Source organism: Xyrauchen texanus, chromosome 22 (genome assembly GCF_025860055.1).
Source record: "Xyrauchen texanus isolate HMW12.3.18 chromosome 22, RBS_HiC_50CHRs, whole genome shotgun sequence".
In the NCBI taxonomy this organism is placed as follows: domain Eukaryota; kingdom Metazoa; phylum Chordata; class Actinopteri; order Cypriniformes; family Catostomidae; genus Xyrauchen; species Xyrauchen texanus.
In genome coordinates this window covers 5,695,864-5,722,371 of record NC_068297.1, presented here as the reverse complement: position 1 = coordinate 5,722,371, position 26,508 = coordinate 5,695,864, and the positions used below count along the sequence as shown (strand labels likewise).

Sequence of the window (26,508 nt, the reverse complement as noted above, 5' to 3'; positions counted from 1 at the left end):
CTGGAATGTAATTTTCCTATACCGAAAACAGCATTGCCAACATGAGGTCCAATTGAATACATGTAACGAGTGTTTTCGAGTTTCTGTGGCATTAACAAACCTCAGTATTCAAGGGGGCAATAGAGTTTCCTTCAAAGTCAGTGCCATTAAACTGGATGTATTGTTATTCAGGTAAGTTGCTCTTCAGAATTTACAACTTGTAATTATGAGTTCTACGAAGACGTGAGTGGTTTTAAAGTAATTGAGTCTTGTAATTGTAGTAATTCCGATATTTGTGAGAATGCACCATTAGGCATGTCTTAAAGGAATGTTCAATACAAGTTAAGCCCAATCGACAGCATTTGTGGCTTAATATTGATTACCACAAAGAACAAATATATATATTTTCACTAGCCCCTCCTATACTTTAAAAAAAAAAAAAAAATCTGGGTTACAGTGAGGCACCTACAATGGAAGTGAACGGGGGCCAATTTTTTTAACGCTAAAATACAAAATTAAGTCAAAATAAATGTTTGTGGTAATCAACATTGTACCACAAATGTTGTCGATTGAGCTTATCTTGTATTGAACCTGAAAAATTGCTTTAACCAGGTTTAAAACAACAAGTAATTTCACACTAAAAGCGAAAATCGATCTTTATTGATCCGCCATGAAGTAGTTTGCTTGAAAGAGAAAACTCACCAAAGAAGCAGACTTTTCACACTAATGTCTGCCATAGCACCCCTTTATTGTGCTTTTATTGTGTTATGAATTGCATTCTGACTCATTTTGGAACCCAGCGATGTGCAGAATGGAGCATGCATAGCTTGTAGCATCTGCGATCACATGCTTGCGTAGAATATGTTTCGGCCTTCCAGATTTTTACACAGTAATGTTTTTTAACTGAATTTTTGTTTCATCCACCATCTCAACATTGCCAAGTTCGTCCTCTTTCCCTGTCCTGTACTGTAGTGGCCTGCGGGTCCAGTAAAGTCAGTGAGTTAAATGCTCTTGGGCGTGTTCCCATGCAAGAGCTTTTGTGGCTGATCCTACATGGAGCAGTGAATTCTATCCCCTCATTTTGGGCTTTGTTTCCTTGCATGCTTTTCGGCCTTTCTGATTTCACGAATAGCCCATAATAGCATTTCTTCCTCTCATCTTACTGTCCATCATTCTGCAGATCTGTCCGATCTAGTTTCGAATTTCGGAACATGAGCTCTCTTGAGGATCTGGAATACAAATGCGTCCATTCAAATGCTCCTACGTTGGCAGTCCTAGAGTGGAGCCCACATGTTTGCTATCAGAAGTATTTGTGCATTCCAAATGAGTCAGTGCTTCTTGCTCCACAGCCACTGTTTGGGTGCCCTTCAGCCAATTTATGGAAATCATAAAGCTTGTTTCCCCCGCTTTGTATGCAAGGCTAGGAAAAACAGATTGCAGTGCTCGCAGCAGATTTACGCTAATGCAAGCCTCCGCGTTCGCCGTTAATGTGCCGAGTCCAGACTATCATCTCTATTTAATGGGGCATGTACATCCGGAACTTACCTTCCTGCGAAAAGGGACGACACAAACCGGAGCGAGCAACACTAGCATACTCTGGCTGAACCTCTTTGTCTCCCAGTCCCGTTACCGAACAGATGCCAATCATGTTGCCAGATTGGCCTCCCTGTACTGCCAGATGTGTGTGAATGTGTTTTGGACTACCACACTGGCTTTGAAAGTACAAAGGATGTCCTTTAGAATCACTCTAAAGTGTGTTGAAAGGTGAATTATTAAGTAGGTTTTTGTGGATTTGTGTCAGTCTTTAATATCCCTCTTGCATGAGTATTGGGGTCTCATTGCGCCCTTGGCTGTAAACAGTGAGCTGATGTTATCTCTGCTGCGCAAAAGCGATGGATGTGCAGACTTTAGAGGTTTGGCAGAGGCATGTTTGTGCTGCAGGAGTGTATTCCTTATCCACTTAAGGATCATGTGGAAAAAGAGGATAGAGAGATTTAACTTTGTGTTCAGTATAGCCTCTTGTTGTCTTGGCAATGTTTAACTCTGCAGACATATCTGTGTATCCCCAGTGCCTGAAACAGCAGATTATTATTTCTAACATTTCACACGATGATGTGTCTCAACAGACCCAAAGCTGGAGCAACCTGGGGTGAAGTGTATTTTTCCCAAGGGCTCTATAGTGATAACTCATGGATTGCTTTTTGAAGGATTTAAACCTACATTATCTGTTGCAATCCAATATCATGAACCTCTATGCTACATTGTGTTTCTCTCTCAAGGCAAGCCCAGAGTGGACAGCCAGGCCCTCTTGCCTTCATCGTTCATCATTGGCAACAAAGCCCCAACTGTAACAACCTCCTTCCCTCCTTTCACCGTCCCTGAACCCAAAACTTCTCCTGCAACTCGGAAGCCCAACACCATATTACTGGAGGTCCAGTCAGAACCAAAGACATGGACCCCACAGCTTGAAATACTGGTGAGAGCTGGAATATTAGTATCTCAGTATCATAGTCTTGTGGCATTTTTGATGTTTTTACAGTAGAAGTAGTACAGCAAATTCTGCTGCAAATTAGTATTTTAAAGGCTCACTAATTAACATTTGCATTTATTTGCTGTGATTTTGTGCCTTTGCTTTGAGTGAGATCCCAAAAATTGTGCATGAAAACTTTGTATCGCACCTTATTGGGCCACTTCTTATTTCAATTTGAACTTGCAGTGATTCAATATAGACTCATATTAAATTGTGTTATAATGGATTTGTGTCTCATTTGCAGGTCCAGCCGGGTGTAAACGCTGAGAGTGATCTATGCAGCCAACGTGCTTTGTCACCACCATTGATTCCGGATGATACCATCCTTACTCCTCCCATGATTCATGTAAGACCTCTCAAATCACAAAGAACACAAATTAGACTTTGTAAAAGTATGGAACATTGCATCATTGGTTTCGTTACCAATATCACAAAATGCCTCTTTATTGAATACTCTAGACAGCAATGAGTGTCAGTAACTAGTTTGCTTGCCATTAATTGAGTGGCCTAACCAATTTTCAATATTCATCTTTTTTGCCCTTTCTGTATGAAAGGGTGAAAACTGCCTCACTCAGTTTCCGTTTTGTTGCAATGTAACCGCTTGTACTGTATTTCTGCAGGCTCTCCGATTGATCGTACTTCCAGAATGTGCTCTAACATTAACGTTTACGTGGCTTGAAGACCTCTAATGGTATTCATACACAAGCTGGTCTTGGATCCATTTCAGAGTATGGATAGATATTATGCCATTATATTTTGGCTGTACTCCAGTTTGCTGTACTGCTATAAGCACTGGTTTTGTTCCAGGTTTGCATTTCTCATCGGACTGCCATTGATTTTTGCCAAGCTGTGTGTGCTTGCACGCATGTGTGCTCTCAGAACCTGCTCAAGCAGATGAAGATGGATGAGGTGTGTGTGTGTGTGGAGCTGAATGCATAATGTTTAAGGGGGACTTTGCTGCCAGCGTTTTCTGCTCTCACTCCTCAAATCCAGATCTCAGCTATTCACATCTGGTTGCTAGGCAACAGATGTAGCTTCATTGCCGTTCTGTCTGTTCGCTAGTGGATTCTGAACAAGCGTCTGGGAGGACAAAGCAGTTCTGTGGTCTGCCTGCTGCTGTTAGTATTATAGTAACCATTACAGCTCTCTGGAAATAAAATTAGAAACTGCATGTATTGCGATCAATTGCTTTTTGCGATAATTTGTGGACATTCTTCTGACTTTGCGTCGAGGTTGACAAATTATTATTTATTATATTTTACAATTGACCTGTCCAGGGTGTCCCCCGCCTTTCGCCCAATGTTAGCTGGGATAGGCTCCAGCCCCCCGCGACCCTGTACACAGGATAAGCGGTTGACGATGGATGGATGGATGGATGGATATTTTACAATTTGTAAAAATTTTCGTACAACCATGAACAAGTTTGTAACAAAGTCAGCCCAGAATCAGTTTGAGTTTTTTATATATTGTATATGTATGTAGACTGTTGAGCCTGAAAATCCCTAGGAGATCAGCAGTTACTCAACCTAACTCAACCTTACTCAAATACTCAAACCAGCCAATCTGGCACAAAATCACTGAGATTGCATTTTTTTATGGTTAATGTGAACATTAACTGAAGATCCTGACCCGTATCTGCATGATTTTATGCACTGCTGCCATATGATTGGCTGATTAGATAATCGCACGCATGATTGTTGGTGCCATATGGGCTGGTTTGAGTTTTTCTGTAACTGCTGATCTCCTGGGATTTTCACGCGCAAGCGTTTCTAGAATTTACTCCAAATGGTGCCAAAAGCAAAAAGCATCCAGTGAGAAGCAGTTCTGCTGATGGAAATGCCTTGTTGATGAGAGAGGTCAACAGAGAATGGCTAAACTAGTTTGAACTGACAAAGTCTACTGTAACTCAGATAACCACTCTGTTCAAATGTGGTGAGAAGTATATAATCTCTTTTGGCAGCATGAGGGGGGGCCTACACAATATTAGGCAGGTTGTTTTAATGTTGTGGCTGATTGGTGTATATATATATTTATATATATCTTAAACATCTTAGATGTAGTTTTTTTTTTGTTTTTACCTAATATTAAACTTTAACCCAGTTTTTGCCATTAAAATAGCCATTGAGATGGCATTAAAATTAAACAAACAAATTTTTCAGTGCAAATTTAAAAGGCAGATTCACCTTTTATATATATATATATATATATATATATATATATATAGTAGATATTAGATTTTTGTGATGTGTTTTTAATACATTTAGTAAAAAAAAATTGTACACCCTTTAAAATGTATTTAACAAGTAAGTTTTAGTTTTTATTCCAATTAGAAATTGATAAAAAAAAAATGTTATTGTATTGTTGTTGTTACCTATTATTATATTTTTAACCCTGTTTTCACCATAAAAACAGCCATAGAAGCTAGCTAAACAAACAATTTGATTACAAATTTGAAGGCCAGATTCACTTAATCTTTTGTGAACATTTTGAACAAATCAAAATCAAATCACTTTGACTGTCACACAACCATATGCACAAGTGCAACAGTGGGTGAAAGTCTTGGGTGCAGGTCCGAGCAACATAGCAGTCATGACAGTGAGGAGATATACCAATTTACAATAAACATCAGATTTCACAACACAATTCACATATCTAATATACACATAATTACACAACACAATAATAATATACAATGTACATTAAACAATACACACAATATAGAATACACATGCATATAATATAGAATACACATACAATTAAGACATTCAGGCTGTCGGTTGATAGTCAGTTGCCAGAGTGTTGTTAAGAGAGAATATCATATATGACAGTCCACTGTGAGATAATAAGATCTTGAATCTACGTTATCTGCTGTAGTTGAACTTTTACCAAGATTAACTGTGCATGGATTGAATTCTGTATAAAAATGTATATGTGATGTACTGAACATTGTTGTTCTGGATTTTGCTGATTTAAAGTTGTGTGAGACATGGGTAACCTTATTTAGCTGGCTAACATAGTTTTTGTTGATATTGTGAGAATGATTTGTGATAGTCTAGGAGACATTAGTGAGGATGAGTTGAAAATTTAAAACCAATCAGTAATGTTTTGCTTCGTATACCATGATATATTTCTTTCTGCAAAGACAACATAACATGTAATGAAAAATCAAAATATAATTTCTGGCACAAATATATACAAAAATACACTGCTAAAAATGAAAATGATCATTTTATGCTAGGGAAAATGACAGTAGAGCGAGTACAATTCTGAAGTTCTGGCCTGACCGGACCAGCAGATAAAATGTCGAGCCGTGCATTTGAGGCTGTGCGTTATACAGATTTTTACCAGCTTTAAGGGAGTTTTAGACACTCTGTGTTGTGTCGATTATTAAGAACAAGAATGTGTGTCTCTGTCCGTGTGTGTGTGTGTGTGTGTGTTTGAGAGAGAGAGAGAGAGAGAGAGAGAGAGAGAGAGAGAGAAAGATTCATTGCTTTATGCAGTTCAGTGGAAGTGTTCTGGTTTGCCAGCTCAGGGCACTATTACAGCATGGCTGCATTCATCACTCTGTTTGTGCCCGATTAATGCCCATGACTCATCAGACTGGCTGATCCCAGCCATCACCCACACACAAAAACACATGTGACATGGGCAAGGACAAACACAGTACACCCAGATGCACTCTACAGTTTATATATATATATATCATCTCAGGGCAATACATCAAGTAGTTGGTTGAGAGTACATGTCTGCAAATTCTAGGCAAAGGGTGACTACTTTGAAGATGCTAAAATATAACACAGTTTTGATTTATTTTGATTTTGTTTAGTCACAACATAATTCCCATAGTTCCATTTATGTTATTCCATAGTTTTTACTATTATTCTAAAATGTGAAGAAAAAAAAATTATAATAAAGAATGAGTAAGTGTTTCATTTTTAGGTATGCTCTAGCATACCTAAAAACATTTAAGCAGCGCTACGTTCCCACCAGAAGCCTGCGGTCAGCTAAGGAACATCACCTTGTCCTACCAAGACAAAGAGGCACCAAAACACTTTCCCGGACTTTCAGTTTCATCATACCACGTTGGTGGAATGACCTTTCCAACTCAATCCGTGAAGCTGATTCACTCTCTGTCTTCAAAAAACAGCTAAAAACACATCTTTTCCAAAAGCACTTAACCGGTCACTAAAAAAATAAAAAAAATATTTACAATTCTTGTTGCACTTAAATCTGTTTTGTATACTATTCTGATGATAGTGAAACTTTGTAGTATGGCACTTTTTGTACCACTGTCTCCTTAAGATGATTCGCTTATGTTTTCCTCTTTTTTAAGTCGCTTTGGATAAAAGCGTCTGTCAAATGAATAAATGTAAATGTAAAACTTTTGACCAGTAGTATATATAAATATATATTATATATATATATACACTCACCTAAAGGATTATTAGGAACACCTGTTCAATTTCTCATTAATGCAATTATCTAATCAACCAATCACATGGCAGTTGCTTCAATGCATTTAGGGGTGTGGTCCTGGTCAAGACAATCTCCTGAACTCCAAACTGAATGTCAGAATGGGAAAGAAAGGTGATTTAAGCAATTTTGAGCGTGGCATGGTTGTTGGTGCCAGACGGGCCGGTCTGAATATTTCACAATCTGCTCAGTTACTGGGATTTTCACACACAACCATTTCTAGGGTATACAAAGAATGGTGTGAAAAGGAAAAACATCCAGTATGTGGCAGTCCTGTGGGCTGAAAATGCCTTGTTGATGCTAGAGGTCAGAGGAGAATGGGCTGACTGATTCAAGCTGATAGAAGAGCAACTTTGCCTGAAATAACCACTCGTTACAACCGAGGTATGCAGCAAAGCATTTGTGAAGCCACAACACACACAACCTTGAGGCGGATGGGCTACAACAGCAGAAGACCCCACCGGGTACCACTCATCTCCACTACAAATAGGAAAAAGAGGCTACAATTTGCAAGAGCTCACCAAAATTGGACAGTTGAAGACTGGAAAAATGTTGCCTGGTCTGATGAGTCTCGATTTCTGTTGAGACATTCAGATGGTAGAGTCAGAATTTGGCGTAAACAGAATGAGAACATGGATCCATCATGCCTTGTTACCACTGTGCAGGCTGGTGGTGGTGGTGTAATGGTGTGGGGGATGTTTTCTTGGCACACCTTAGGCCCCTTAGTGCCAATTGGGCATCGTTTAAATGCCACGGCCTACCTGAGCATTGTTTCTGACCATGTCCATCCCTTTATGGCCACCATGTACCCATCCTCTGATGGCTACTTCCAGCAGGATAATGCACCATGTCACAAAGCTCGAATCATTTCAAATTGGTTTCTTGAACATGACAATGAGTTCACTGTACTAAAATGGCCCCCACAGTCACCAGATCTCTACCCAATAGAGTATCTTTTGGATGTGGTGGAACGGGAGCTTCGTGCCCTGGATGTGCATCCCACAAATCTCCATCAACTGCAAGATGCTATCCTATCAATATGGGCCAACATTTCTAAAGAATGCTTTCAGCACCTTGTTGAATCAATGCCACGTAGAATTAAGGCAGTTCTGAAGGCGAAAGGGGGTCAAACACAGTATTAGTATGGTGTTCCTAATAATCCTTTAGGTGAGTGTATATACATACACACACACACACACACACACACACACACACACAGTATAAACAAATCCTAATAAGAGGTTTTAAATCGTACACTTCACTCTCCTGGTGCATTCATAAAACAGTATGCAAAAAATACATGGAAGACCCTCTGCATCTGCTGAAATTCTGAAGTGTGCATCTAATGGACACCAAAACTTACCAAAGAACATACAGATACCAAGAACATTTTTGTACTTTTTGTACTTGTTTAACAAAACCAGAGTAAATAATTTTCAAGGTTGTTGTAGCTACATCATATATTGCCCACAGGATAATGCCCACATTCCCAGATGACGCATGTCTGAAAATGTAATCTTAACACACACCTGCATTTATTAACAGTCGAGAAGGAAGTTCTTCATCAAATGCAGTACATGTGGACGCAGCCCTGGTGTTGTGAATTGTGGGCAGTGTTGTGTAATAGACCTTTTTATTTTTGTCCTTGCCATTAAAAGTCAAAATAACCATTTGCCCCTTTTCATCTCTTTGCATGTGCCTTGAACCTCAGAGCGTGTGCTCGTGTATATATGAAATGTATGCAGGTGAGATTGCGCAACTGCGTGTGAGCAGAATAGTAAGTAATATTGTGTAGCATGTAGCAATAAACTCTTAACAGGGTGAATAGTCATTTTTATTTTGCAATAATGTCTAGCTGACGGTACATTATCCCTCTTTTTAAATAGCTATTCTCAAAATAAATAAATCAATGGATGTGAAATATTGATAATGTTTTTTTATTATTATGTTAGAAGAGAGAGACCACAGAATGAAACTAGCACAGCTATGTAAGAAACCATTTGCCTGGGACAATAGTCATTTTTACAGTTTAGCGGTCATTATACAACCATATTTGACTGCAGAGTGCAGCGACTGACCAATCAGAACAAGTATTCCTGAGAGCCGTGTAATAATGGGATGCAGCATGCATTTTATTTCATCCTTTTTGTTGTGCTCACATCTCCAATTTACACTATCCAGTATGAAAAACAACAAATCTAATTTATGAAAAACGTTGGTCACTATAGAGCTTTAAAAGCTGTTTGATTAGTGCTTTAGCAGGACAATGTATATCAGGAGAGCATATAACACTATCTGACTCCCGTACTCAGCACATCCGTACCGCTCATTCACATGAGCAGACCGGTTCTCTCAGTTGCCATAGAAACAAGGCTTTCTGCGTGAGACAAAGAACTGAAAACTGCTGCATGATATCCCCCCCCTCACACACATACACACTCTAACACTCACTTTAAATCTAATACTGTAACAGTTTATGATCTCTTTCATGAGACAGATTGATTCAATGAGTCCTTGTAGGGACTCCCTGTTAAGGACACGGCCTCGTCCCTCCTGTAATGTGTTTAGAAGCTGTGACATTGGATGATGAGCTACTTTGTTGTGTGTGTGTGTGTGTGTGTGTGTGTGTGTGTCAACATCATGTCTTCAACAATGGTAATTTTTAGGATTAATTTACAGTATGCCTTGTTTGGAAAAGATGAATAGCTGACAATTGAAGGGATAGATCACCTCAAAACAATTTGATTGTTTTAATGATGGCCTAACATCATTATACTTCTTTATGCATACGTTTTATGTACACAAGTAACACATCTCCACATCAGTAAATGCTTTTTTTTTTTTGGACATCATGAATCTTCTTGACCTCTGTTTCCATGTTCTTGCCTGCCAGGCCGCTGAGGATCCACATGCTTATGAAGATCAGGATGAAAATGGCTTTCCTGGAACCAATTTCTTGACACTAACCAACATCAGCCAGGTACATTTAATTAAAAGCACATTTCGGTGGGCCCGCAACCCACACACACACACTTCAACATAAAGGTTATATCACAGCCTGGTGTCCACTCCACAGGTACCATCCCCTATCATCCAACCTAACATTAAAGGAACGTTTCCTACTTTTTCCAATTAGCATTTTGACCAAACTCCAAATACCCACATTCTCTGTCTCCCTCCTACTCTGAAATATTGGCCTCATCAATGGCTCAGTGCTTCGATAATGAGATTTTCTGAGCCAAAGGGTATGGGAGTACATCGTTTTCTTTAATTAACAAAGACCAGAGAATGAATGAGAGTTAAAAATATTATTCTGCCAAGAACTGTGAAATCTTATTAGAATGGGCTCTAAATTGGCCTTTTGATGGATTGATATTGGATGGGTATGGCTAATATTGCCAATAATCGTCTTGTTCAGTTCGACTGCAACGCTAGATAGCTGTTCAGGAATTCCGCTCGCATCACAGCTCACTCAACCTTGCACGGAGCCATAAGTCCCTATTTTAACAAGCTGCACAGGACGCTCGCTGTTTTGGGTATTTAGGACGATTCTACCGCTCAGTCGTACAAGGGCAAGGTGTCAGTTAACACCAAAATCGCACAGTACTCATTAGTCGGAAGGTGGAGGGAAGATGAAAGAAGGCAAATCAGTGTTGGTGTCACAGCCTTTTGTGGAAAGTACTGGAGAAAAAGAGTGTTTATAACAAAAATAAAGAATCTTTCTTTGGGGGGGTGCACACTAATAACTTGAGCTGTTCCACAGTGCCCCCTTTTGGTTTTTAGTACCTGTACCCATAGATGAAGAATTGGCATGAAGAATAAATGATCTTGGTAAAGGAAATTGTTTTCTCTCATTGAGGAGAAGGTGTTAATTGTTTTGAGACATTTGGTATTCGAATAAAACTAAATAATGTATGCTTGGATTTTGAAAGGTTTACCCAAGAGATGCCCGTCTCTCTGGAAAATGCTTGAAGTTTATCACTATAAGCAAGCAGATAATACTGTAGGTGTTTCTTAAACATCTGGCATTTTTGGCACTTTGGATTTCTGGAAAGTAAATTCTTGTTAGAGCATTTTTCACACTATCAATAATATAATATTTCCAATAGTGTATGTACATGCATCACAGGAGATTTATTTAATCTTTCCATTTCATTTTTTATCCTGAAAGTCTTGAAAATTCCCACCACAGTGTCATATCCACCAAATCTCACATCTGTATTGTGTTTAATATAATTCAGTGGTGGTAATTCATTTTCACACTTTTTTGTGTAATTTGACAAAATTACACCTTGGTTGGAAATTACACCCTAAAAAAATGCTCACAAGCAATATTTAGCTTGATTTTCCTTTGTTTTGTTCAAACCTCACGTGCTTCATATTTCATCTTAAGCATACTCTTTACTAACACTTTTGTCGACTTGGTTAACAAGTACACTATCCTTTGAAAAACAGTTGTAATTTTTCACACAATTTCATGTTCATTTCACTCTTTGAATATCATAGTATTAAACATGTAATAAATAGTATTTATATAATGGATTTTCTTAGTTTAATAATTGAAGGCCTTGTAAAAAGTTTTGTACAGTATAAAAAGTTTTGAAGAAAATCATATCCTGGGACATGAAAATGCCCGAAGATGAAGAAACACTCATATATTGCAAGCCATATAAAAGACTATAAAACTGCCACAAAAAACAAAACAAACTTAGACTTACATTAAAGGAGGTACCTAAGCTATATCTTAGAACCAGAGTGTCAGAAAGAACCAACTAGCAACCACATAAAACACCCTAGCAACCACATAGCAACATCCTGGCAACCACTCTGAACACCCTAGCATTATGACGGTGAGTATCACACTGAGATTGTTTTTGCTGAAAATGTACAAATGGAAAGCATTCTTTGTTGGCAACAGTGTGATTACAATTAAAATATTCTCTTGACTTTTTAACCTCTTGTGCTATTGTGGCTCTCTAATTGTGTGCATGGTAATTAAAATCACAGGTATGAGTCCAGATATACAAACACTTTCCAAACAATAAAAATTCAAGTGTTTTTCACAGCAATTGCATGCAATCAAGCTTTTGCAACTGTTCAATGAGGACTGGCATGTTTTCCACCCACTCGAGTTTTCCCAATGACCAAATAAAGGACACAGCTACTTAAAACCAGACTGTGGTCTGAACAAACTCACTCTCTCTTTGGACTCCAGGCACGCATCGTTGCCAGCTCCTAAAATGTCATTCCTCTAAGTCTCCAGTGCCTCAGCTTTGGCCGGGCCTTTTCAGATGGAGCCATAAACTTCAAACGGGCCCAGCGCCCGCCTGGCAAAATGTATTACTCTCTCTTTCTCTGGCGCCTGGCCACTGGAAATGAGCTAATCACTCCTTACACAGACCACCTTGAGTTTGGGCCAAAGGAATCTGAACATTATCCAAACCAGTGACCAAAATGTTGAAAGCTGGCTCGCAGATACAGCGATGGAATTATGCACAACAAATGTCCTCCTTCTCTTCAACCTCTTGTTCTGTCAAGACTGTAATGACGACTGTGAAATTGCACTCAGACTAACACATGTTTGCCATTACCTCGCAGTACGCGGTGTGCTTCACATTTGTTATTTGCCATCATGAAAGTAAAGTGTCCAATCCAATGAGCCATCAAGGATATCTTTTTGCAGCACCAAATTGTCAAGGAATCCATCTCTTTAGAAAGCAGTCTGTTGGCAGATATATATAATAAAACTGCTGAGTTACCTCAATGCTGTGTTTGGATTCAGGAAACACACGTTGGAGTTCCAGACTCTCCTATTGAGCTGAACGGGCAGCGCCCTCCCCTCCAGCTGCTCTGTATCATGGTCCAGCATTTCCTCGACAGCCTTCCCAGTCCGCACCACTAACAGAGGCCATCCTGAACACCATCCAGCAGAGAGAGACCCTGGAGAACAGGCTGGTGGATTGGTGAGATCCCACCATATTTACAGATATCATCTGCTTCACATTTGTTGTTCAGGCCTGTACTCAAAAAACTGTCTCTGGTTTATAAAAAGGCTGTAGATTAGGCCTTAATATGTAGGTTTATGAGACCAATAAACTTTAACTGGATGATCCAGTCTATTACAGTTAAATCGTCGTACAGACAATACAAAAATTGGTATTCCCAACACATTTATCTTCAGTAACAAGAGGTAAATGGTACATTAAGAGGAAATAGTGTATGGCGAGAGTTGAATTTATCTGTCAGGATTTAATAATTTTGTATTAAGTTAATATATATTTCCCCCAAATAAGCTGAATTTTCATTTTTGTGTGAACTATCCCTTTAAGCAGAGTATTTATCTTTTCTCTTATAGGGTGGAGCAACAGCTCATGGCCAGAATGATCACTGGAATGTTTCCTCAGCCTGCCCAGGCTGACCCAGCCAGCCAATCAGAGCCGGAGGAAAGTGTAACATCAAACATCGGTTTCTCATCATAGCTGTTACAATATCATTTGTTTTAGCATGTCTGAAAACCACATTCTTGCCTTACCACGAGCCATTACGGTAAGATTACAAAAATGATTTTACAATTTTGCAATTTCGATTTGCCACATACAATTTTAAATATTAGGCCTCCATTATTCGTCCTTGGTTGTTGAGGTCATGTGTTTTAACAAAGAAAAGAAGGTCTTTGGGCAGATATGCTAATTACTTTCTCAGACTGTTGATCACAGGCAGCCATGAGGATACCCAAACACTGATGACACAATTAAACAAAACAATGTTCTTCCGTGAGTAACTTACAATTTTAAGTTTCAACCACAGATGGCGATAAAGAGCCCAAAGGGGTGTAGTGTACCTTTAAGAAGTGATGAAGTTTGTCAGGCCACATCCACACAAATCTGTTTTCATTTCGTTTTAAAACTACCTTTTCAGTTTCTTAATGTAATCGTATTCCAAATTATGTAGTGATGGAGAGCATTTTCGAAATGCTCCGTTTTGGAGGAAAAACCATTTCCATGTGAACGTGAGGACGTGAACGTTTTCAAACGAAAGATTATTAGTCTAGACATGGCCTCAGTCTCCAGTTCAACTATCATACATAATCACCAATATACCAAGTGTCTAGTCAATGTTAAAAATCAACAACATAATGAAAATAAAGCCTCACATAAACCAGCAAGAATGGTAGACCTGCTCCAATTTTCCATATTCAAGCTCATCATTATGATTAGCGAGCTGTGCATTTGTCAAGCATGCCTGCAAGATTGTGTTTCCTCATTACGGCGTGATTGCACGTCATCAGCCTCTACTCCTCTGTTCCGTCCATGCGTCTATACCACGTCACTTCTGCTCAGCCGCAACGGAGGTCTTACCTTATTAATTCTCACTTTTGTTTAATAGAAAGATCAATGATGTATCAAATTTGCAGAGGAAGCTACAAGTCTACCATCAGCAAACTGTTGTCAGCATATTCACAGTCTGACTGGACTCTTCCTCCTGTAGAGGAACTGTATTTGCGTTCGAACACAGCCTTGCCCTAGAAAAAAGGAATCTGGGACCCCTGCCAAGAGTGTCAGTTCTGTACATTAGCTTTTTAATAACGCCAGTCCAAAACACTTGCAGGTGCAAGAATTTAGAATAGGCTCGATGAGAGGCTACATGGGTCTCAGATTGGTGCTTTGTCATTACTTCGCTTGCAAACACAGCTTGAAATGCTTCACAGAGAAATATCTAACTGAATTTCAGATGTGTACTGTTTTATGCCTTAAGATTTTTAATTTTTTTCAAAATTATCTAAACTTTTAACATTTCTGCAACACCAAATGCAATTGCAAAAAATTGTCGAGACAAACTTTGATGTTGGCTTGACATGTAAAAAAAGTTTGCCTTGACTGAAAGTTTAGAAGAGTTTTAAAGGTTTGAAGTTTGACTGTATACAAATGGTTATATGTCTATATAGTCAGAAAAACTGTTAGATAGATAAAGAGAGAGAGAGAGCAGCTTAAAGCAGAATAAAAGCCTTGTTTGTGTTTGTTTACATTTGAATTTTTGTCTGTATGAGGTTGAATTAACGATCATTCTGTTGACCCATTTGAACATTCTGTCAACGTAAGTCTATGGAATTTTTTTTTTGAAGTTTTGAATTTCCACTATGCGTAAACTGTAAGTCCGATTAGCTAGAAAAGTAATGGCACACTATCCCTGATCAGTTTGAAGGTCTCTGCCGTTCGGTGCATGTAACTTGAAAGCTCTTGAGGGATTTGCAATGTTTAAATTTGCTTTGTTAAGCCAACATAATGACTGTTTTCAAACAGGTTCCCGAAGCAGTCTTCCATTGGTCGCAAAAACAGATACTCCCGCTCTGAACTCACGCCATTGGTTGAGCCAATGTTGTTATATCGGACTGGTCGCGATGCTCAAACAAACAGAGCAATGTTTTAAAAGTGCCACAGAGACACTGTTTATTTTTAGGGGAAATCACCCTACATATGGCAATTGTAATCAAGTTAACAATGGCATATGATGCTAACAGCCATGCCTCATGTATATTTTTCTCTGTGTTGTTTTGTGTAACAGTGGAGACCGCAGGTGGAGGTGGTCTGCAGTTGTTTGTGGATGCAGGGGTACCAGTGGACTCTGAGCTCTTAAGACAGTGTGTGAATGAGGTACTGGCTGAAACTATTGCTGTCATTCTGGGACAGAGAGAGACACAGAGAGCACCCACTTTCCCTGCCTAAACACAAGAAAATCCCACTCAGGAGGTGCTTGCATGCACACATACATGGCACATTGTATTTTAAACTCATTTGTTCATCATGATGTTAAAACCTTTCATTTTGTAATGACATCAAAAAGATGAATTTTGGGGTGCCATTGCATTAACATTGTGCTAAAATTGCAGCAGTTAACTATGGTACCGACACCAGTACCCACTCCTGAGCCCAGATTAAAAGAGCCACTGTCTCCTGTCAGAACCCCTGATATCTCTGAGCATCTTTCTGTGGTTCTGTCTCCCAAAGAAACCCAACATGAGGAATCTGCTTCACAAGGTAGATAATAGGAAATATGTGTATATATATATATATATATATATATATATATATATATATATATATATATATATATATATTTTTTTTTTTTTTTTTGCCATACTGAATCTGTCTACACACAGCCAACAGGGTTGAAAATTGAGTTTACCACATCGGCATATGGAAGGTAAATTGAGAAAATGTACTGGCCATGAAACAGTACTTTACATTATTATATATATATATATATATATATATATATATATATATATATATATATACACATACACACATTATGTAAAGTACTGTTGTATAGCGCTTTCAACCATACACACCATTTTAAAGCATCTTTACTGTTCCAGAACAAATACATTTACTGTACATAAGCCATGCTATGGTAAAAATGTACCATATGTCATGCCGTGTTTGTATTCCTCACAAATGTTTATTTTTTGGTGGCTTAATGCCAGGAATATTCCACATATCTGTCGCCACATTGACATCTCGAGAAAAAAATTTAGGCATACCTGAAACATTTCTAGGGTTCCTACGTGTCTTGGAACTCCTGGATAACCTGGAATTTTGCAATGCAGGTTTCTACATTTACGTTTACATTTATGCATTTGGCAGACGCTTTTATCCAAAGCGACTTACAGTGCACTTATTACAGGGACAATCCCCCCGGAGCAACCTGGAGTTAAGTGTCTTGCTCAAGGACACAATGGTGGTGGTACCATACCAGTGATGTGCATTAGACCATTACACCACCATCACTCCATTCTAGTCATGGAAAACGAGAAAAAGAATTTGGAAAAAAAGCATTTGAGTAGTAAACTTAAGACAATAACGATGGTCAGACCACAGATATTTTTCAATTATTCAACAATCAGAGTCCGCTTATTCCAGGTGTAGGGCACTACTATTTCCGCAATCCGAAAACATGAATGGATTTACTGAATCCAATTATGAAAATTGCATTAGCTATACGATACATAACATCAAGGAATTGATGAAAATGAATGTTTGAATACAAAATTAGTCAACACTGAATGCTAAACGCTCGTATGCTGAAAACTCCTTATCTTGAGTATCATGCATGATCTTTGTCACAGCTTTTGGGGGTTTAATAATCACACCTGGCAATGTAGTAAACTGCTTATCAAAAACACACAGAAACACCAAAATAAAAGCTTGCTTTAATTGCATGCATGAAATGGGGAAAAAATATCATTTTTAATGTGACTAAATAATAATAATAATAATGTATTAAAGCAACATCTCACATATGTGATTTTTCTTGTGCAGCACTTCATTTGACAAAAAATATCTCCAGTGTTGTTTTGGATTGTGCTAGGAAGATTTTGTATAAAAGCACTTCATTTGTTAAAAATAATGCAGTATTATGTTGAAAAATGTAATTAATTAATTTTAATTTAATTTGATTAGACACCATTTTAATGATGCAATTTAATTAAACGGCTGAATACAGAATTTTGAAATAAATAAATAAATAACCCTCCAATAACCACAATTTGAATGACCTCTCTTGTATTTTTGATTAAATATTACAACCACGTGACACATAAAATGTTCTGGAAAATTGTGCATTGAAAAGAGTGGGAACGCTGACTTCTGAAGATACATTTTCCACTGTCTCAATCAACTTTTCATTAATACATGAATTGCTTGTCTTTTATTAGAATCGATTACATCACTCACATCAGTTCAGACTGTTGTTCTATTAATTCATATTAATAGAATGTGACTTTTCTTTGTAAAATACAATTTAATTTACTCACCAAAGGCAATTTTTCCTTGCAGTCTGTGCTTGCTGAGTGTTCATTTTGGACCCTGGTGGTTGAAAGCATACATGGCAAAAATGTATATAGGCATTAGCACAGTTGTTCACACATAACTTTTGTTTCAGGTCCAGATAGAATTCCTTTAGACACACTAGCTACTACACCTATCCCATCTCCCACCAGAGTGACCACACCCTCGCTTTCTACAGCCAAAAAGAGCCCAGAGTCAGCCATTCTGCAGAACCACCCCTGGGCTGGAACAGAGCTCCCCCTAAACGAGGAAGAGCCACATAGTGAAAGAGAGGAGCAGCAGCAGCCACCGTCAGTGTGCGTATTGTTCATTGTCGTCCCCTTTGTTAGTTACATAATGTGTTGATGTAAAGCCAAAAGAACAACACACCCAGATATGAAAACTCTATCATCATTTATTCACTCTCGTGTTGTTCCAAACCCGTATTACTTTTGTTCCTCTGTGGAACACAAAAGGAGATGTAATGCAGAATGATAACCTCAGTCACTATTCACTTCCATTCCATCTTTTTTTTTTTTCATAGAATAAAAGTGAATGGTGACTGAGGCATTCAGAAAAACATCTCCTTTTAAGTTCCATGGAAGTAAGAAAGAGATGGGTTTGGAATGGCAGAATTTCCATTTTTGGGTGAACTATCCCTTTAATTTCAATGGCCCATATAAAGTTTTTGAAGTGTTGTTGCCAGTAGTGAAACAGTTGATAGTAGCAAAAATTGGTTGTGCTTACCTCTAAAAATGGGCTTAGTGATGTGTTCATTGAATAGGAACTATATAGACCCACAGTGCCCCCTGTTGTTAACAACAGCAAATGCATCCTGATATAGGGATAAATAGGAGGAATAACATGGTCATAAATAAAATGAATTGAGCTTCATGTGATATATTTTCTGTCTATTTTTTTAAACAACAGTGCAACTTTTCTTTAAAGGGGTCTTATTGTACACTTTTGTAGCTTTTTTCTCTCTCTCTCTCTCTCTCAAAAGTCCACATAATGTAAGTCAAGGTTTTGTAATGTACAAAAAAAAATGTGATTACATAATTTATTATTACATGACTATTTACATCCTTTCTCTGGCCCTTAGAATTAAACAGACTATTTCTGTTAATGTGCCTTTAAAGGGATAGTTCACCCAAAAATGAAAATTCTCTTATCGTTTACTCATCCTCATGCCATCCCAGATGTTTATGACTTTCTTTCTTCAGCAGAACACAAAGATTTTTAGAAGAATATCTCAGCTCTTTAGGTCCATACAATGTAAGTGAATGTATGAATGTAAATGGACATACAGAGCTGAACTATTCTCCTAAATATCTGTGTTTGTGTTCTGCAGAAGAAAGAAAGTCATACACATCTGGGATGTCATGACGGTGAGTTTTGGGTGAACTATCCCTTTCAGTGACCATTCACACAGGATGCGGTCCTGCCTTCCACTACACTGTTTTTAATCGTTGCTACGATACCTTTAAGGGGCCATTCTTATTTGTTGATCTATGCGAACATGGTCTACATGAATGCCCTTGACCTTCACATTTTATTCAAGCCTCTTGCCATCAGCACTGCATTTTTTTTAAATGTTCAACTTTTAAGACCCCTGTGTTCTCTTCAGCTTATAAACGGCTCTGTTTAGTTGTCTAACACAAAAAAAAACATTTAAATGATCTCTTTTATTATTGGCTAACGTTTTAGAATTTGAAATGAGTAATAATGTGGTTATTACGTCTCATTCATGTGTCAGTATAAACATGCAAGGAATATTCTCTGACATGTGCTTTTTCATCTTTTCAAACAGTGTGATGTCAATTGCTGGAGAGGATGAGGAGGAAGAATCAGTCATACTAACATCCTCCTTTTTCCCCTCCAAACCAGAGACACCTCCACCTCCTCTTCCAGGGCCTGTGAGCCAGGAACCTCATCTCCCTCCTGCTGCTACCTTTTCTGAATCTCCCTCAACAGAAGAGAGCAGCTCCAGTAATGGTGTGACTGTCACAGAGACAGCAGCCAGACACATCTCAGAAGGAGAGCTCCTGCTCACTCACAGCCAGATGGCAGCAGTCAGAGGTATGACATTGCACTCTTATACACACAGCCAAACATGCACTCAACCACTGACTACTGTCTACAAGTTTGAAAATGTTCAGCTCATTGCAATACATTGGGATTGCCTTGGATACATGGTTAGATTTTGGCCAAATTGAATCTTATAAAGCAGCATAATTTAACAGCCGACTGTTTGGATCAGACTTCATGTCTAAAGTTGCCTATGATGCTTAAAAATGTTATTTACATTGGCATTTCGCTAGGATTTGAAACAGCTCCTAGTCTTGTAACACATTTCTTGTGCATATTGTTCATGATACAACTTTCTTTTCATCCAGTTCTGGAAGAGGAGGGAGTTCTTCTGCCTAATTTGTTGACGAGCCTGAACAATTCCCTATTTGGGGTCCAGGACATGTTGAATGTTTGACTGCAAAATCACGCAGTCCAAGTTCATGCAGGTGTTTTATTCATCATATCTAGATGGACTGTTTTGATACAAAATTTTCTGGTTGTCAGGACTACGACCCACCCAGTGAGGGTCATGTGATCAGAGCGCCACTCCTCCCCACCCATCATGACCCCGTTCCGTCTCTGTTGGCCAGGATGGAACGCGACCCTGTGAGCCAATCACAGCAGCCAGAGGTATTGCATAATTCACAAGAAGCAGCTATCACGAATGATGTCTGTGTTGTGAACAAATCTTTTTAAAGATTCAGTTAAATTGATCTGCAAAGAGTTTTTTAATAATTTCACTGTAAGGAAGAATTTTTCTTTGATATGCAACTGTCTGTTTATTAGCAGTATTAACTAAACATGTATTTTACTACAATTTAGCACATGTAAAATGCTATAAAGGGACTTTTAGAAACCTATGAATATGATTAAAACATATACAGCCACAGCCAAACGTATTGGCAGTGCTGACCCTCATTCTTCATAACCTCTGCAATTCGCTCTGGTATGATGTATATCAGCTTCTGGGCCAAATCCTGACTGATGGTGATCCATTCTTGCCTTATTTGTGCTCCGAGTTGATCACGATTTGTGGGCTTTTGAGGATTGACCACAGGTTCTCTATGGGATTAAGATCCAGGGAGTCGCATGGCCACGGACCCAAAATTTCAATGTAATGATCTCCGAGCCACTTCATTATCACTCTTGCCTTGTGACATGGTGCTCCATCATGCTGGAAAATGCACGGATCATCACCAAATTGCTCCTGGATCGTTGGGAGTAGTTACTCTTACAGGATGTTTTGATACCATTATTTATGGCAGTGTTTTTGGGCAGAATTGTGAGAGAGCCCACTCCCTTGAATGAAAAGCAACCCCACACAAGGATGGTCTCAGGATGCTTCACTTTTGGCATGACACAAGACTCATGGTAGCATTCACCTTTTCTTCTCCGGACAATCGATTTTCCAGATGTCCCAAACAGTCAGAAGGGGCTTCATCAGAGAAAATATCTTTGCACCAGTCTACTGTTGTACATCCTGCAGAATTTCAGTCTGTCCTTGATGTTTTTCTAGGAGAGAAGTGGCTTCTTTGCTGCCCTTCTTGTCACCAGGCCATTGTCCAAAAGTCTTCGCCACACTGTACGTGCAGATGCACTCACACCAACCTGCTGCCAATATTGAGCAAGCTCTGCACTGGTGGTGACACGATTTCATAGCTGACTCCTCAGGAGGAGACGGTCCTGGTGCTTGCTGGACACTCTGGGACGTCCTGAAGCCTTCTTCACTGCAGTTGAACCTCTCTCTCCTTGAAGCTTTTGATGATCCGGTAAATGGTTCTTTCAGGTGCAATATTCTTTGCAGCAATTTCCTTGCATGTGAGGCTACATGTGGGAACACAATGATTGGAAGCACTTCTTCCCTCCTTTTATAGCAATCAGTCTGCTCTTATATTCCAATCAGAATGATAGAGTGATTTCACCTGACTACTAGTGCTCGTTCACACTTTCCCAGGTGCTGCTGATATCATTAGTGAAATTATGTTAGCTGGTCATTTTGTGCCAGGGCCAAATAACAGTGCAATTTGGGTTTTTGTGATAAAGTTAATTTTTTTGGCCAATGAAGCTTTTTGCAATTATTTAAAATGCATCTGATCACTCTGCACAATAATCTGGAAACAATGTGAATCAACACCACAACAACTGAAGCAGAAAACTTTGCGAAACACAAAATGTATGTCACTGCCAATACTTTTGGTCACGGCTGTAGTTTTTTTTAACCAGTTAATTTAAGCGAACCACCCGAAAGAACCAACTCACTAAAATGAATCAAACTTCTCAAGTCTACTTTCTCACAGGGTTAGGCTTGTTGTATATGTGGATGCATATAGAGCAATTTTCTTTACTGTATGTTATAGGAGTTTGATGAAATGTCCTGTGTGAACGATTTAAATGTAGAATTTTAAAGTAGTGAAATCATTACTGCTGTTCCAGCTCAGAGCGTTATTTAAGTTTATATGTTTTACAACATTTCTCAAAATTTGGCTAAAGTGCTGCTATCTCAGTTCTGCTCTGATCCAGAAGATGGCGCAAGTAGCACGTGTTCAAACAGGATTGTTGAGCGTTATCATTTATTTTCTCTTTCAGAGTTGGTGGGAGGAGGAGAGCAGTGGGGAGATCAGTGAGGGTCAAAGACCGCCCCTGACCGCAGCAGAGGAGAGTGTCCTGACTGGATGCTCTCTCATAGACCAGCAGAGATACACAGAGACCAGAAACATAGAGAACTCACCCCACGCAACACTCACATCACCTGGGGAGGTGCTGACTCAACACACAGGTATAAATACATCCAAACAAGTACACACACACACTCAAAGAACTTCATGTAGAATTTATTAACATTTTTACTACATCATAGGCTTGAGGCAATATGAGCAAAGCAGCAAAGCGGATGTTATGTTTTAAAGCTCCCTATGTTTTGCACTCGTCCTACAAACTTCAACGTCATTTCACTCATGTACATTGTTATTTCTATCACCATTAATCTCTGTTTTTGCCTTTTCCTATACCCCTTTGGCAATGTAACTGGTCCTGCGTGTGGGCGTCTCCAATGGGGCATGTCTCACACTACCCGTGTTATATGGACACAGGGAATTGAGCTGTTTTTGCATCAGATTCTCTGAGTGATAGAGAGAGCTCAGCCTGACACAGGGGAAGCCAGGCTGTCTGGATAGTTCATCAGAATTCAGGCTCTGGGAACAGAACGGAAACAGGTCCACTCCCACTCTGAGCATCCTCTTACACAGCCTGTGAACGTGTCCAAACACAACCGCAAAGACGCTGCACTCTCTCTCTGCTAATGTTTTTTCTGATAATTCCCTGCACGAGGTGCATTCTCCTGCTGAAATAACGGATGAATTTAAAGTAGAGATCGACTGATATTGTTTTTATTATTATTATTTTGACAGATACTGATTTCTTTTTTTATGTTAAGTGTCCGATAACCGAAATGCAGAACTGATTTTTCAATTATTGTTTTATTTTTGCTTTTTAAGATGATTAAAAATCTAAAATCCTTTTACTACAACAATACAAACATAAGCATTATGAATAATATGATGTAATAATAATAAAATTAATAATTAACTATAATTGTTAATATTAACAATAAATAGTTATTACTAAAAGCAACAATTATTTTATTATTTATACCATTATAATTATGCAAAGTTGTTTTGGGTTATGTCTCGTTGTTATGCTTAAAATTCAGTGTGTTTTTTACTTGAGAATAAATGTCTGATAAACGATATGCAGAACTGATTTTTAATTATTGTTTTATTTATGCTTTTTGGAACAATGATTAATAAATCAAATCATTCTACTACAACATTAAAATCATAATATGCTTCATGAATATAATAAATTAACAATAATAGTGAATAATAATTATAATATATATGTAAACTTTTAAAATTAACAATAAAAAGTTGTTACTAAAAGCAACTTTTTGTGTGTGAAATGTTGTTACACACAACAACTATCATGTGAGATTATCTAAAAATTAGAAAGGCACATCATTTTATGCCATTATAGTTGTGATGTTTTGGGCTATGTGTAATTGTTATGCTTAAAATTCTATGGATTTCTAAATGGTTGCCATCAAAACGTTAAGTAATAAATGCAAACAATACATTACATATATATTAGAGGCCCACCAAATAGCAGCAGTTATCAGTAGATTCAATATTAATGAACAGATAATAAAATATGATGTATTTCTGTAGCTCAGCTGGATGGACATCAAGGTCATTGGTTAATTTTCAAGAGAGCACACCTACTGATAAAATGTGAAGCTAGAGAGCAATGTACTGTAAGTCATTTAGGATACAATCATCTGCCAAATGCATAAAAGTAGACCGTTTTCAAAAGTTAAAATTGATTAAAAATATAAACCAAACCAATTATCTATCTCTTAAATTATAGATACATTTTAGCAAATAATAAAATCTGTGTTGGACTTTAGAGTGATTACAATGGATGTGAATGGGGCCAATTTTGGAGGGTTTAAAGGCAGAAATGTAAAGCTTATAATTTTATAGAAGCACTAACATTAGTTTTTCTGTTAAAACTTGTTTATTATTTGAGCTATAAAGTTCAAGGGTTTACTGCGTTACATTGTCATGGCAACAAAGTTGTAAAATTGGATATAACTTTACACAGAAAAGGTCGATTTTATCACACAAAATTTATGTTAACACACATATTGTTTATGTCTTGTGGCTATACTTTTAAGTATAGAGTCTCAGTTGAAACCACAATTTTTACAGTTTTTTATTTAATTTTTTTTTAAGAAAAGGAAGGACAAGTCGAAATAATTTTTTGTGGTAAATTAACATTGTGCCACAAATGCTGTCGATTGTGCTTATTTTGTATTGAACCTGGAATATTACTTTTTTTTTAAGTGGCCTCGGTTTGCATTTAAAATGTATGATTAGTGTACTTTAATGGTTCAGCTTTCCAAAAGTGTGTGGACAGTACATTTAAGTTATGAGTCCCGGGCAACTGAACGCTGGTGTACATTCCAAGTCCCTTCCTGTGTTGGCCTAAACCAATATTTACTTTAAGCCAAAGACTGCTCTGCTCGCAGTATAAAGAAACCTTAGTGATGCTTAGAGACTACCACTGCCATAGAAAAAACACACACAAACACACCTCAGCAGCATGCATAAGAGTTTATCCTTGACAGAGGATGAATTTAAAGCTGTTTTGCTTTCCTCTCAACTGCAATAGTTTCCCCATCACAGAGACAAATCAAAGTTCTTTGAAACGTCACATTCAGTCTCCCGAGGAGATTCTTGAATCTGTGTAAACATGTTATAGTCTATCAAGCTGTATGTATTCATTGTTGCAAGATTGTGTTTGCTTGAAAATGATTAGTTTACAGTGATAGAATTATGACCAGTGTGCTCATTTTATGTGAGGTTTTTACAGCTGTTCCTGTAGCCTAACTAGTAGAGCATTAACAGAATCAAGGTTTGATTCACAGGGAATGCACGTACTGAATAAATGTGAAGCGTAAGTTTTTTTTTTTTCATGTTGGCTTAATCTATTGACCTTGTTGGACTTGAGTATTTACAGTCATCAAATCATGCTTTAGTTTGGGCAGGTACTTGCATGCAGTCTGAAATAATGCTATGTTGTTGTATCCAACATAGCTGAAGCTGAAAGTTTATCATGAGCTGACTGTCTCCTCCCCGCATCGAGGAAACTGCACAACAGCAGTACCTACTTAATCAATCTGACACAGTGAGTGTGTGTGAAAAAGCATAACATTATTTCTTTGAGAGGAAAAACTCCTTTAACTAAATCCACTCAGCAGACATTGTAGTAACACCTCCAGTTAGTTATTTTATAGTCATGTTGGGACAGCTCCTATCTACTTTTAAACGGTTTGCCAAGCTTACATTTCAAAAACATATGCCAAATCACCAATAAAATCACCATGTCTTGTTTGTTTTTCTTTTATGTTTGCTTTTTTTTTTTACTGTACATTGGAATACTTGATTCTGATTGGTCAATCGCACCATCCAGCGAATGGTGAAGTAATTTTTTCAGCATGCATCCGGGTATTGCGAGTCATCTTTCCCACTTCTTGTATCTCTCTGTAATCTCTACAAGTAAACAAATAAAATTATTGTTTCATGTCCATTTATTTATTTATTTTGCAAGTAATTGTGTAATAAGTGGGATAATGAGGAGTCAGATGGCCATTTTTGCTAAATAAACACCAACAGAAACCAAAGGTTGAATTTAGCTTTTTCTTTAGACTCTACGGTCTCTTTTTTCTCACATATTTACTAAATTTGGCAAGAAGTTATGTAATAAGCAAGATAATGAGCAGGCAGATTCACAAAATTAACACCAACACATCTCTGATGCAAACTAGAGGTTGAATTTAGCTGTTTCTGGAGACTCCGTGGTCTGTTTGACCCTCCATGGTCTCATAATTCACAAATTCAACTCAAACCATTATTAAATGCCCATTAATTATTTATTTATTTGTTAAGTAGTCATGTCAAAAAATTTTTGAATATATAGTCAACTGGCAGTCACTATCGTAAAAGATACACCTTCAGGGTGATACCAGACCACTATGACTCTACTTGACTACCCTGTCAGGGTTTATTTTGT

The 26,508-nt window shown here is 38.0% G+C and overlaps 1 long non-coding RNA gene and 1 pseudogene across 2 annotated transcripts in view; both read left to right on the top strand.

Annotated features, from left to right (window-relative positions):
• Window positions 1-23,312, top strand: part of LOC127662303 (protein TALPID3-like) — a 108,836-nt pseudogene extending 85,524 nt beyond the window's left edge.
• Window positions 23,313-23,805: 493 nt separating this feature from the next.
• Window positions 23,806-26,508, top strand: part of LOC127662236 (uncharacterized) — a 50,624-nt gene continuing 47,921 nt past the window's right edge. For both annotated transcript variants that reach the window (XR_007972868.1, XR_007972867.1), the window contains exon 1: window positions 23,806-25,623. This is a non-coding gene — a long non-coding RNA (uncharacterized LOC127662236). The remainder of the gene's footprint in view (window positions 25,624-26,508) is intronic.